The sequence below is a fragment of the Lactuca sativa genome, chromosome 3 (genome assembly GCF_002870075.4).
Source record: "Lactuca sativa cultivar Salinas chromosome 3, Lsat_Salinas_v11, whole genome shotgun sequence".
Lineage (NCBI taxonomy): Eukaryota > Viridiplantae > Streptophyta > Magnoliopsida > Asterales > Asteraceae > Lactuca > Lactuca sativa.
In genome coordinates, this window is record NC_056625.2 from 264,390,705 (window position 1) to 264,405,102 (window position 14,398).

Here is a 14,398-nt window from a genome sequence, read left to right on the forward strand (position 1 = left end):
TTCAGAAGATTGTTGATGCCTTCTCCAGGGCTCAGCATGATTCGGTAGCCTCCGCAACTGCCGCCATCGACGCCTCTACCAAAGCCTGTGAGGCTGCGACCGCAAAAGTCGATAAACTATTCTCAGACGCCTCTTCTCTACTAAAGTCATTGCAGGAGAGTGCGGATTCTACCAAGACAACTTTGGAACCGATTGTTCAGCAATTGGCAAAGTTCGTCTCAACGGAGTTGACTTCGTTCGCTGCCCTTCGCCAAACCATAAGCGACGACAACTCGGCCCTTCGTGCCTCCATCGATCAGCGTCTTGCTAAGCTACAATAGGATCTTGCGGCTGAAAACTCTTTGATGGACGTTCTCGCAAGCAAAACCACCGCCCTAAAGGTCAAGAGCACTCAGCTATCCAACTCTCAACAACAGCTGGAAGCTCTTCGATCCGAAAGGGAGGTCATCAAGACATGTGTTTCGGATGTACACGCTGCCTTATCCAACATCCTAGAAGCACATGATCCGATTCTAAACCATTCGGTAAGGCGAACCCTTGCTGAAAAGCTCTCTCCGGCCATGGACCTTCTCAGCAATATAGAAGGCTTACCTAGTTTCGTGTCCATTCCGAAACAAGGGGGAGAAGAGAAGAAGACCGGATCGAAACCACCTCCTTCCTCCAAAGCTACTCACACAACCGAACCACCTCCGACTGGTCAAGCATCGGGTTCGGGTGTGAAGGACAAAGGGAAAAATATAGCTGAGGAAGAAGATGAAGATGAAGACAAGGAGACCATTGCGGACATGTTGAAACAAAAGAACAGTCGCAATGTGGATGAAGACGTAAATCGTGTGGCGCGAGAGGCTGAAGAAGCCGAACGCAAGCAGAAGGAAGCCCACGATCTCCTCGAGAGCAGGAAGACTCTCTTCCCTGCATGGACTCGGGAGAGAATGATCAAAGAGGCCATAGACACTCCCAGCATACTATGGCTCGAGCCGGTGATTTCGTTCGACTGCGATAATTCTGTCGATTCGCAGTTTGACATTCCGTTGACTCGAAAGGCATTCATCTTCCATGCCTTCTCAAATATCTTTGAAGTCCCTCATCCGAACGCTGAGCTTGATAGGGAGCTCATCGACTTCTATCTGAAGGCTGCTCGTCCTCAATATCTAACTTGGAGCGCCCAGAAGATAGTAAGCGTTCGGGTACTGAAGCCTTACACCGAAGGTAGATTCATAAACGTTCGGTTCAAGGTGATTCAGGGATCTGCAAGAACTGCACATCATATCTCCCTGGCGGATCTACCGAACTTAAATCCTCATGATTGGATTGTTCTGCACAACATCCTCTTGATAAATGAAGTTGAATATGGTCCGATTATAGACCATATCAAGAGGATGATTGTCTATTATATCATGGAGGTTGCCCTGATGGATCAGGAGGTTGCTATTGTCTTCAAGAAGAAACCGAAGATAACTCCTGTGGGATCGGCCAGTGATCTCAATCATATGAAGATGGGCAAGATCGACCCAAGACGCAATTCGGTCATGTTCACTAGAGCAAAAGGACAGAAATGTCTCTTTGCTTTAGTTGACAAACATCTCTACACCACTGCTTGTCTAGAGCATGTACTATCGATCATTCGAAGGTGTAAAGAGAATACAGCGGATGATGTTAAGTAATTCAATGACATGATCCAGTGGTACATCAGGTTTAGGCAGACGATTCTGGCACTGATCTCTCGTCTGTTTAACACTGTGAAGAAGAAGGTACCTGGCTCCGCTGCTGGCCCAAGTAACAAATGAAGGTCTCGCTCCAATTGACGCAAAGGGGGAGATTGTTGGGTTGAAGATTTGCTCAAGTGTTGCGTCTTTGGGCTCGAATGTTTATTTATTTTATTTGTATTCCGGTTTGGGCCTATCCAACCGAGAGCCCGTTATGTTTAATATATAAGTATATGCTTGCATGCATATTAGGTTAACGATTATTCTAGAGCGTAACGATAGAATTACAGATTTCTTTGATCGTTCTTATAACCTACCAATCCTCTACAGTTGATGTTCTTAATCGAGCTCTTCTGAGGATTTTGTTTAATCATTCGACACGTTTGATTCACTCTTGTCTCCTTCTTATTTTCGTGTTCTTATAGTTTTATATTTACTTACCTGTTTGAGATCTAATCGATCTTCATAGATTAAAGGTTATAAATCTCATCAACAATCTTAAGTTTGAGACTTGTTTTTGGAACGAAGTATGAATGACTTCTTGATTTAACCATTTCTTCAATTTTTGATTCCTCTTCTCAGACATACAATTGCACTAAGACTCACTTAGAGGATCAATTGAGATATGGTTCTTAATCATTAAGACTTATCATAAAACATAATAAAAAGTACTCTCCTTTCTTCTTAAAATAGAGAAACTTTTATCTTTCTGCCTACTTGATTCTTCTTATTCGTTCTGCTATTGATTTAAACTCTTTCAACCAACTCGGAATTACACTTAATCTTATAAGTATAATCATATTTACTAAACCTTTAGTAAATCATGACGAATATCTTTGTCACTCTTGTGGTGGACTTGATCAACACACAACCTTGTGTACTTGATCTCCTAGTCCTTGACTTGACACTTTGTCAACGAATTAGTCTAATTTCCAAATATGGAATTTCTCATTCATTATGCAACCAAGTTGTATGATTCCAAGTTTCTGTCTAATTGAAACTTGGGCGATGAGAAACTTTCCCTATTTGGTAAATTCTTGACCTTTCCACAAATAACATAATTAAGAATCAAATCCATTATTGCTAATAATAGAAACTTACAAACATCAATTTTTCATGCACGCCATTGCAAGGATAAATAAATAATATAAAATCAAAATTTATTTTATTGCGGAAAAATTTGTCCTTACAATGCAATTGAAAAACTATGTTGTTACATATTCTTAAGCAATCTATTCTAACTCCAAGTAGTAGCTTAAGAATCTAATCTTCAAGCAATGCGGTCGAAATCCATTTCTTCACGATTAGGTTCAGCTCACTTCTTCCCTTAAGCTTCCTTTCTTTTCTTCGATCCTATAAAACAACAAAATGTAATCTTATCACATCATGTATCAAGAATCTAGAATAGGAACTTAAACGAGTTAGTTAATGGATTTTACCTAAAGTAGAGCCATACGTTTTGACTCTCCCATCTCTTAGATCTCTTAGGTAAATAGGGCAGTTTCGTCTCCAATGCCCATTCTCTTGGCAATAAAAGCAAATGGACTCTTTTGGAATGGCACAAGGAACTATCTCAAAATCTACCTTTTCTGGATCTCCAATGTCACCATTTCAATATCCATTGAAGTTTGGGAGTTTGATTTACCAGACAAAGTTGCTCAACCAGCTCGCCAAATCATTGCTGATTCAGCATCTATAAGCAAACATGTCAAATCAATGACGTTCACGTCATGATCCATCGTATAGTACTCTCTAACGAACTCACTATATGATTCAGGAAGCGACTGAAAAAACCACTCAATAGCCAACTTACCTGAAATCTCGACACCCAACATCCTTAACCTATCAATGTGTGACTTCATCTCTAAGACGTGTACACACACAGGTTTCTCATGTTTACTTGCCAGAAGGGCTTGAGTGAGCTTGAACTTTTCAACCCTTCGAACTTGTGGGTTAGGGAGAATAATTGGAGGAGGTGGAGGAAGTGAAGCATGATCTCTTGTTCCTCGATCGAATCGTGGAATATCATCTTCACGTGGAAAGTTTGTTCCACGGGATTTGGGAAGACCATAGTTGTCGTACTTTGACATCTACAAAACGGGAGAAAATTCAAGTCAAGTTGATTAGAATCCTCGATGTGACACCCAAATGAAACATCGAGGCTAGGATCCAACAAAATACTCTACAACCTAGAAAAGGGATGTCGTAATCTAGCTGCAGAATATTTGAAGGTAGGTAAATGACGATTTACCAATTTCCACCATGAAAAACGAAAAAAAAAAATTAAGTTTTAAATCTATTGAAAATTCCTAGATCTTTTGAGATTCATTAAACTTTTCAATGGCATGTTTAAATCTCGATATGCCCCTCGATTTGTGACTGGGATGCCGAGGATCACAAAACAGGGTGTGAATAACCATGCAAATTCACATGGTGCCCCCCAATGTTACAGTCACCTATTCGATGTGCCAGTTAACCACACACGCTCCACCGAACTATGACAAACAATGAGTCACCCTTTGCTACCTTTGCTTAGAACCATTTAGTGTGTCGGTTAACCACACACGCTCCACTAACGTCTTCGCAAGGGCACAAAGTGTAATTTCATGGAATTGCATCAATTCACTTTTGCCTAAAGTAACTAAGATTGGGATTTTATGAAAGCATTTAGTTACTTTTGTACTTCATTATACTTATAATGGAAGGTTTCTGTCCTATCCTACCCGTTCGGCTAACGACCCTCCACTAGTCAAGAGTGCAGTGGGTAAGAGTGGATACCCATTCAATTGCCATTTTATAGACAATACCTTAAACACCCCTTATAGACCAGCTTCGTGAATGAGGCCTACTAACGGTAAGACTGATTGTTTACTCATACATATATAATACTAGACTTTCAATGTTATATATAGTATAGGGTGTATTTTACACTTTTAAAATACTAGGTGGTCTAATTTAATAAATTATACTTTTAATTTAATTAAATGTAAACCATAACTTTATGGGTATATTAAATCTCTTTTAATTATACACTTCAATTAATTAATAAAATCATAAGGGTGTGATTTGAACTTTTCAAAACAATACTAGGGTTTTAGAATATAACATTTCTAAATTAAACTTTTAATCAAGTTTTAAATTCCAAAACTTGAGGGCAAGTTTTGAAACATTTCAAAACATTATGGTTTAACTTATTTAAATTTCAAAAACAAAACTTTTAAGTTCAAATTTAAACTATAAAACCTAAAGGGATTAATTTGAAACTTTTCCAAACTTTGTCAAGAATATTCTAGATCACAAAATTCAAATAAGGCAATTAACAATTAATTGGTGGTTATCTAATTTGACCTAGTCCAAATTCTTGCAGGATAATTCACCAAATAATTCGAATAATTAAATCTAATCATATAAGGAAACAAATATTTGATTAATTGATAATTATCTTCTATTTTGGTAAGGATATTCACCCAAAATCAATAAAAATCGGATTTTATTCATCAAAACGTTTTTGGTAATAATCCTAAGCCAAAATAGAACAAAATCCCGATTTTCCCTCTTTCTGACCAGCTGACTCGTCGAGTCAGGCACGAACTCGGCGAGTTCAGCCCCCAGAAACCCTAAATTTCGAATTTTAAGCAAGTATAATTCATAATAGCATCAAATACATCAAACAAACAGCCATGGCTCTGATACCACTGATGGGTTTTGAGCAAAACATCATTCCTATGGTGTACATGCAAATCCTAATTGCTTTTGGATCTAGCTTGTCTAATGATCATGCAATTGAATATCCAAAGCTATAAACCCTAGATCTAGCATATGATAATCAATATTAATATATGAATTAGGGTTTAGATCATACCTTGATTGTTATATAGCAATAACAATCTCAAATCCTCCTTGTAATGGCTTTAGAAAGCTTAGAGTCACAAGTGTCACTCCTCTAATGGTTCACAAACACCAAGAACAAGAGGATGAAGAATGATAAGAGAATAGGCACCCAAAAACGTGTGCAAACCCTAAGGAAACTCTTAGCCACGTTTTTGGTGCTCTAGGGATCCTTAAATAGTGAGACTATTAGGGTTATCTAACAAGGAAACCCTAATTTGACTGCTTAGGCCCTAAGCAACCCATGTTAGAGGCCTAGGAAGATATCTAATGGGTTTCCCCATAGAATTCGCCCACCCCTCTAATATGGAGTCCATTAGCCCAATATTCAACTATCATACAATTGACAGTACTAGTCCCCTTTATTTAATTAATCTCTTTTAGCCACAAAATTAATTCTTATTAATTATTGACTAATATTAATTAAACAATATGATTTCTCCTTTAATATATTATTCTCATAATATATTAATAAATCATAATTAATCCTCTCTCTCTCTATAATTCATCCTATCAAGTTGCTTTGGTGAAGGTAACCCAAAAGGACCATGCATCATCAGGTCAAGTACATACCAAAGTAGTTATGGACTTAGACACTAATCCAACAATCCTTTCCATCGTACGTCATACTCTATCCAGTTGGGTGTTCCTCTTTTTCGACCCACTCTGTCGGCTAAGATTTCTTCTACCTCCTTATCATATGAAACAACATCGGCGACTGGGGCACGGTGCGATTCACTTCTAGATGGGTCCTCCTTGTCTCAATTGTATTGTTTGAGGAGACTTACTTGGAATATGCGGTGGATCTTCAAATTGGATGGTAGCTGAAGTTTGTAAGACCATGTCCCTACCTTTTCAACAATCTTGTAAGGCCCCTCGTATCTTCGAGTCAAGCCTTTATGTACTTTTCGATTAGACTTGAACATTTTTTGGGGAAGCTTTACCATTACTTTGTCCCCCGCAATGAACTCTCTTGGCTGCCTTTTCTCACCCGAGCATTTCTTCATTCGTTTGGCTACCTTATTCAAGTAAGACTTTTCTGTGTTGATTTCTTCATTCAACCCTTTTGCGAACTTGTATGCGGGAGGGCTTGATCCTTTATTGCTTTTAGTTAGTTCGTTTGGTGTCAACAGTTGTTGACCCCGTAGCGATTTCAAAGGGACTCCTTCCTGTAGTCTCGCTTAGATGTAAGTTATAAGAAAGTTAGGCCACATCTATCAACTTGGCCCAATCTAGCTGGTTCACACTCACAAAGTGCATTTGGTAAATCTCGAGAAAGTGATTCACCCTCTTAGTTTGGCCATCGGTCTGAGGGTAAATCTCGACAAAGTGCCTAAGGTAAACCCCATGAGTTTAAATAACTCTCTCCAAAACTTTCCCTTAAATCGAGGATCTCTGTCACTGATAATGTTCCGTGGGAGTCCCCAATACTTCACGACATTCTTAAAGAATAGTCGTCCGACTTCTGCGGTCGTGCAATCTCGTGGGGCTGGAATAAATATTCCATATTTCGAAAACCAATCTACAACTACCATTATGGATCCGTATCCTTCAGACATAGGTAGTTCTGAGATGAAGTCCATCGATATGCTCTCCCATGGTCGTTCGACAATTGGTAGCGGTTCTAATAGACTTGTCGGATTTGCTTGTTCTACCTTGTCTTGTTGGCATATAAGACAAGTCTTCACATATGCATCCACATCGCTTCACATACTTGGCCAGTAATATTATTGTTCTATAAGTACCCTTGTACGATGGGTGCCCGGATGTCCAGCCCACTTAGAGTCGTGACATTCCTTCAGGACTTCACGCCTTAAATTGTCCCATTTCGAAACATACATGTGGTTTCCAACTGTGAGTAGGAGTCCTTCTTCAACCCAAAATTTTCTTATCTTTCCCTCTCTTTCCATCTCCATCAAGTTCTTGGCTAGTGGGTCGTGGCTCAACCCTTATTTCATTCGATCGTAAAGGTTACATGTCACCAAGGTAAGAGCTGCTAGTTCTGCCTTGCGACTTAAAGTGTTGGCAACAACATTGGCTTTTCTGGGTTTGTACTCCATGATATAATCGAAATCGGCTAGAAAATATTGCCAACGTGCTTGTTTGGGATTGGGTTTCATCTGATTTTGAAAGTAACTGGCAACCACATTATCAGTTTGAATTATGAACCGACTTCCAAGCAAATAATGCCTCCATACCTGAAGACAATGGATGATTTCTGTCACTTCCTTATCATGTACAGGATACCTTTGTTCTGTCTCAATTAATTTTCGACTTTTGTAGGACACCGAATATTCTTCTTGAATCAAGAATTCTCTTATCGTGAAGTCTGATGCGTCCATTTGTACTAAGAAGGGTTTGGAGTAATATGGAAGCTTCAAGATAGGTTCTTTCGTAACTGCATTCTTTAAGTCATCAAATGCACTTTGACATTTCTCGGTCCATTCCCATATCACTTTCTTTTTTAGAAGGTCGGTTAGTGGTGTAGCTCTAGCCGAGTACCTTGAGACAAATCAACAATAGTAGTTTATTAGGCCCAAGAATGATCATAACTCGGATACATTATTAGGAGGCTCCCACTCAACAATGGCTCATACTTTGCTTTCATCCACATGGATCTCTCCGTCAAAAATTCTAAGCCCTAGAAATGATATTTTAGGTTGGGCAAAGGAGCACTTCTCCATTTTAACATATAGTTGGTTTTCCTTGAGTGCTTGGAAGACTGAGCGTAAATGATCAATGTGCTCTTCCAAAGACTTAGAGTACACCACAATGTCGTCCAAATACACCACAATGAATTTATCCAAGAAGGGATGGAAGATCTTATTCATTAAGGTGCAAAATATGGCAGGTGCGTGGTTAATCCAAAGGGCATGACTAAGAGCTCGAACGATCCGTACCTGGTTATGCATGTCGTATTTGGTTCATCGTTGGCTGTAATACGTACTTGCCAATATCCGGATCTCAAGTCTAGCTTCGAGAACCATCGTACTTTTACTAGTCAGTCGAAAAGATCTGCTACTATAGGAATGGGGTATTTGTTTTTCACTATTACTTTGTTTAATGCTCGGTAGTCGATGCACATTCTCAAGCTACCGTCATGCTTCTTTCGGAACAACACCGGTGCTACGAACGGGGCCTTTGAAGGCCCTTATGAATCTGGCGTCTACTATTTCTTTCAATTGTTCCCTAATTTCTTCCAACTCAGGGGGAGCCATTCGATAATGCCCCATGGCTGGTGGTCTTGCTCTTGGTTCCAATTCTATCTCATGATCTACCTCTCGCCTAGGATGTAGCTTCTTTGACAACTCTGGCGGCATCACATCTTTGAATTCTTCAAGCACATTCTTTATCTCTGTGGGTACTTCTGTTTGGGACGTGTGGTCGTTCTCTTTGAGTGTCGCCAAGAATGTCATTTCACCTTTTTGGAGTCCCTTATTAAGTAGCATGGCTGATAGGGTTCGAGACTCTATCTTGTTCCTTTCTACGGGTATAATACGTATTTTGGAACCCTTAGTTATACACATGGTTAGTTCTTCAAACGAGAAAGGGCGTACCTCGTCTAGGAATTCCATTCCTAGCACTAGTCGATAATCATCCATGGGCACTATTGTTAAATCGATTGTGCCTTTCCATCCTCCAATGTCGATCGGAATTCCATGAGCAACTCCAAGGATAGGTTCGGACGGAGAGTTTACAGCTTTCAACCAACCTATCTCTTTCGTATATTGAATATTGATCTTCTTGGCCTCGTTTTCGGATAGGAAGTTATGAGACACACATGTGTCAATCAGGGTTTTAACATGTTCTTCGGTCAGCTTGGAATTGATGAACATTAGACCACGTCCCTTTTTTCTGTTTTCCTTTTCCGTCCCGGTTTCTTCTTTAGCCACAGAGTTAAGGATCCGCATTGAGCTTAACTAGGCTTCTTCACTTTCATCTTCAAATACCATGGCGTTGAAGCTTTTCTTCTTTGGCCAGTCCCTGATTAGATGGGGTCTGTCACATAAATAATACTTCACCTCCTTTCGGAGTCCTGTTTCAACCCCCTTTCCTTTGAAACTTGAGGATTTGGCAACATACCTATCATCCCTTTGTGGTGTTCATGGTGTGGGTTTATCTCCCCCACTTGTTCTTCTGGCTGGAGCATCTCTTCGAAAGTCCATAAGGACTTCCGCTACGGCGGTAGCTTCATCAACTTCTTGGACATTCCTTCGCTTGAGCTCTTTATAAGCCTAATATTGTAGTCCATCTTGGAAATAAAATAGCTTGTCTTTTTCTTGTAGATCAGGAAACTCGAACATTAAAGCAGTAAATTCTACCACATAATCTTTAATCGACCCAACGTGTTTCAATCCACAGAGATTCTTCATCGCTACATCCTCGGCGATATGGGGACAAAATTGCTTCTTGACTTGCCTTTTGAATTCATCCCAAGTCTCTATGGTGTATAGCCCTTTTTCTATGTTGATATGCTTCCGCCTTCACCAGAGGGTGACGTTCTCATATAGGTATAGGACGGTCGTGTCTATCTTGGACTTATCGTCCTTTACCCCGATTGCATTGAAATAACATTCTATGGACTAGAAAAATTCTTCAAGAAGTTTAGGGTAACGCTTACCTCCGTACTTCAAGGGTTTAGGTGCATCGGTGTGTGGCGTCATCTTTGTGACAGCTCCACCAGCAATTGCGGCTTTACACAGATTTACTTCAGCTTCTAAGGCACCTATCTTTTCATGAAACTCGTTTTGTACGGTGTTGATCAATACGAGGACTTCTTCTTTGATGACACTGATAGACTCTTTCATTACATCACTTGTGTCGTTAATGTCACGCACGAACTGCTCGAAGGTATCCTTCCATTCAATGATCTCACGACATTAATCTCTACCCTTGTAAGCTTGTTTTCTAAGCTTGCTAAGGCATCTATCGATTGGTCCTTCTTCTTGGACTTTCTTCCTTTCTCTTCGACGACAGGGGGTACGTTAGCTACTTCGCTACTTCCTCCTTCCATAGCTACAATCTCTTTCTTGCACGAACTCTAGGCACTGATACCACGTGTCACGGGACTACTCGATCACCGTGTGCCACTTAGTTTTTCTTCTACTAAGTCAGACTTACTATGCTTCCTCTGCGATGTACTAACAACTTGGAAAGGAAGAGACAAGGCTTGAGAATTACTACAAATGAAATAGAGTTTTTATTATACGAGTTCAAGAGAATACAAGGCAACTTTCGATGATCTTGGAACAAATGGCTACACCCCTATTTATAGGGTCATTAAACCTCATCATCGGAATATTCTAGATGTTACTACCTATTTCTTTATACAAGACTATTCTAGAATACTCTATCTAGATAGTTACATGTTTACATAGTTATATAAAGATCAAGATAAATCTTCGATGTCTTAGAGAATTTAAGGACGCTCTAGGATATTCCGGCTCAAACTAGCATACTCCACCAGCTTCTCGAGTACTCCGAAAAATTCTAGATACAGTTCATGACACCACCAATATTAAATGTTGCCTCCATAGTAGGAATTCTTGTGCGACGTGCTCCACTGTCGGACGCCCTTCCAGAACAATCGTTTCCCGTGTGTTCTGCTTGACCACATGTAGAACACTCTTTTCTAATTGGACCCTCACATTGGGATGGAATGTGTTATGTGTTTCTTGGTCTGCCTGACTAGCGTTTATCCATTATAGGTAGCCTAACAATTATCAAATCACCGGGGATCTCCCATTTGGATGGCTTTGTTAAAGGGTTTACTAATTCCTCATATGTTCTTCTCAATATTTCGGTATGGTAAGCTTTTAATGCATACATCGATCCGTCTTGGTAATTCTTTAATGTGAGCGCTCTTATCACATTACCACAAGGTATGTCGTCAAGTTGTCAGTGCTTACATGTACATGTCATTTGTTGGAAATCAACAATGACGTTTTTCTCCCCTTTTTGACCTCACATTTATTACTTGAGATCATGTGAACATCACAATTAGTAAAATTATTTTTATTTTGTTTAACAATATCATCGGCCCAAGGGGTGAGTGTTGTTGTTGCTTCCGCTAAAAAAATATAGAAAATTACACAGTTGAGATCAATAACATTTAACACAAACATTAATATTACAACTTACTACCTGCAAAGTTACGTCTTTGAAACCACCTTTGTTGCATTGTTGCACGAAAAACGTCGATCAACATCAGTATCGTTACCTTACGCGCATGTCTACATAATGCATTTATAGACTCCGCACTGATTTATACTTCGTAAGTATTCCATACTAGTTCTTTTGTCTTTTCATAAACCATCAATTGTATAGGCTTTACAAGCCTCGTAAAAAATTCATTTAATTGTCTTTACTCTTCCTGTATCTAGCTACTATGTTGAAATACAAATAGGCACCACATATTCTGTGATGAGCGTGAGGAAAAATGTTGGCTACAGATGTCGCTATAGATGGAGACCTATCATATATAATTGTAAGATCATCCATATTGCCTATGTAACCACGTAGTTTTTAAAAAAACTATGTCCAAGAATCTGTACACTCATTTTTTGCATTTACCATATGCAACCGGTAATATTTGGTTTTGTCCGTCCTTAGTAACAACAAGTAACATGGTACCTTTGAACTCACCCTTTAGGTGGGCTCCATCTACTACAAGGGTCGGCTTACAACAATTGACAAAAGCGCGTACCTAGAATACATTGTATATTTATTCAAATACACAGATTATAGTTAGGTACACCAAAATAAAAAAATAATAATAATAAAATATAGTTATATGAACCGAGCAACCAAGTGCGACATACAAGAACTCAAACCGATCATCACCATCTATTTGAATATGTGTCACCTTGTTGGGATTATGTTTGACCAAATTGTGGAAATAAGTTGGAAGTTTGGTAAAAGAATGCTCTTTCGTACCTCTTAACAACAACAAAGCACATTTCTTCGCACGCTAAGCCTGATGGTATGAGATATTGATTTTCAATTGAGAATTCATATCATTAATAATATATTGTCCCCTATATACTCTACTATAATCTTCAGCCAAAACATCAGCAAGATATTCACTCAAAACACGTTTATTTTCTTGTCGATGATTGGGTTGCAACATTGTTGAAGAGCATGTGTTTACATCAACAAATTTATTCATTTGGAAAAGTCCGCCAGAATTTGTAATTCCTTTTGCTCTTAGTAACCAAGAACATTTTTTCCCAACACACACAACCTTATACCTTGATTTGGTCGATCTACTTGTCTTCGTCTGAAAACCTTATTGAAGACATTTTTTTTTTCCAATCACCCGTTTTAGAAGGTCTTTGTTCTTAAATATACCGAAATATTCAATCTTTTGACGATTGATGTCTACCATTTGTGATGGGATATCTTCAACAAACATTAACTGGAATGTTGGTACATGGGGCATACCGTAAAAAAAGTTATTGAGAAACTTAACTTTACATTTATCACCCAACTCATGTTCATCAGAATTGCTTTCTAAGTCGGTTATATCTGAAGTTACATCAACAAATCCACGTAAACCATGTACATTTTCATCTCTCTGAATCATATTTTTTTTTTCTTTTACTATTATCTACTACAACTCTATTCATAACTTTAACTTTTTGTTGGGGAAGACAACAACCACCCACGTCATTAAGATATGTACTAACATCATCATCACCAATGTGTTTGTAATTTTCAGGATCCACATAGTGAATATGTGAATACCTCACATTAACATTTTCAGTAACATTATGAAATCGAGGTACACTAGGAGTCATGAAAGTACCTATTGCTCCCTTTATTGCTGCAAAAGTTAGCAACCGTCTCGTTTCTACTCTCACCACCCTCCGTAACCGCATCACCTTCATCAGTCACTACAAAGACTTTCACATCGCTTCCTCTAATCGATTTGATTAGTTGATCAACATTCTAACATCCATAACTTCAATTATGACTATATAACGATTCAATTCCATATGAGAGAAACGAAGACTAATTTTATATTTGTCTAACAAACATGTTTTCATTCTCACCAAAGATACAAAATCACTATACCTAATATACTAAGAAAATATTAAAGCGAATTCATAAATATCTTCCTGTGGACATACGTATTCAAGATTTGTTTCCACAATTTTCCACCTCCCACCGGTTACAATGTAAACCAAATATTTATTTATTTTATTAGAAAAGTTTTAAGGAAATTTTCCAAAAAATAACAATTAAATTGATAATTTTTTGCAAAACTTTATATATAATAAGCTTGTTTCGTAGTCAAATCATATCAATTTTGTAGTAAAAAAACGCAAAATCTCAGGTGGAATGGAGAGGAAATTGCAGAGGAACTTAGTTCATTTGTGATTTTAATCAGAGATTGCAGGTATTTATACGGAAAAAATCAAAAAAACTAAAAAAAAAACATCTGTAAACGTATAAGTCGCAAAAGCATAGATGTTCTTTAGCGACTTGTACGTTCGCAAATGGAATGCTAAATTCGCAAATGGGCTTACTACATCTGCCATGACTATATTTGTAATTTTGGTTTTTTTTTTACTATTTTTCACAAAATAATTAAGAGATTAACCTATATTTGTAATTTTCTCTAATAACATAATAATAATAAACGATATACGTCATATACCAAAGAATGGATTAGAGAAACATAAACGTAATCTCGAACTCCATTTTATGAACTCATATCCAAAAATTGCAATATTTTCTTTTTCGGCTTGTAATTGGTTTAACATGAAAACTTCTAGTATTAATGTTTACAATTTTTATTA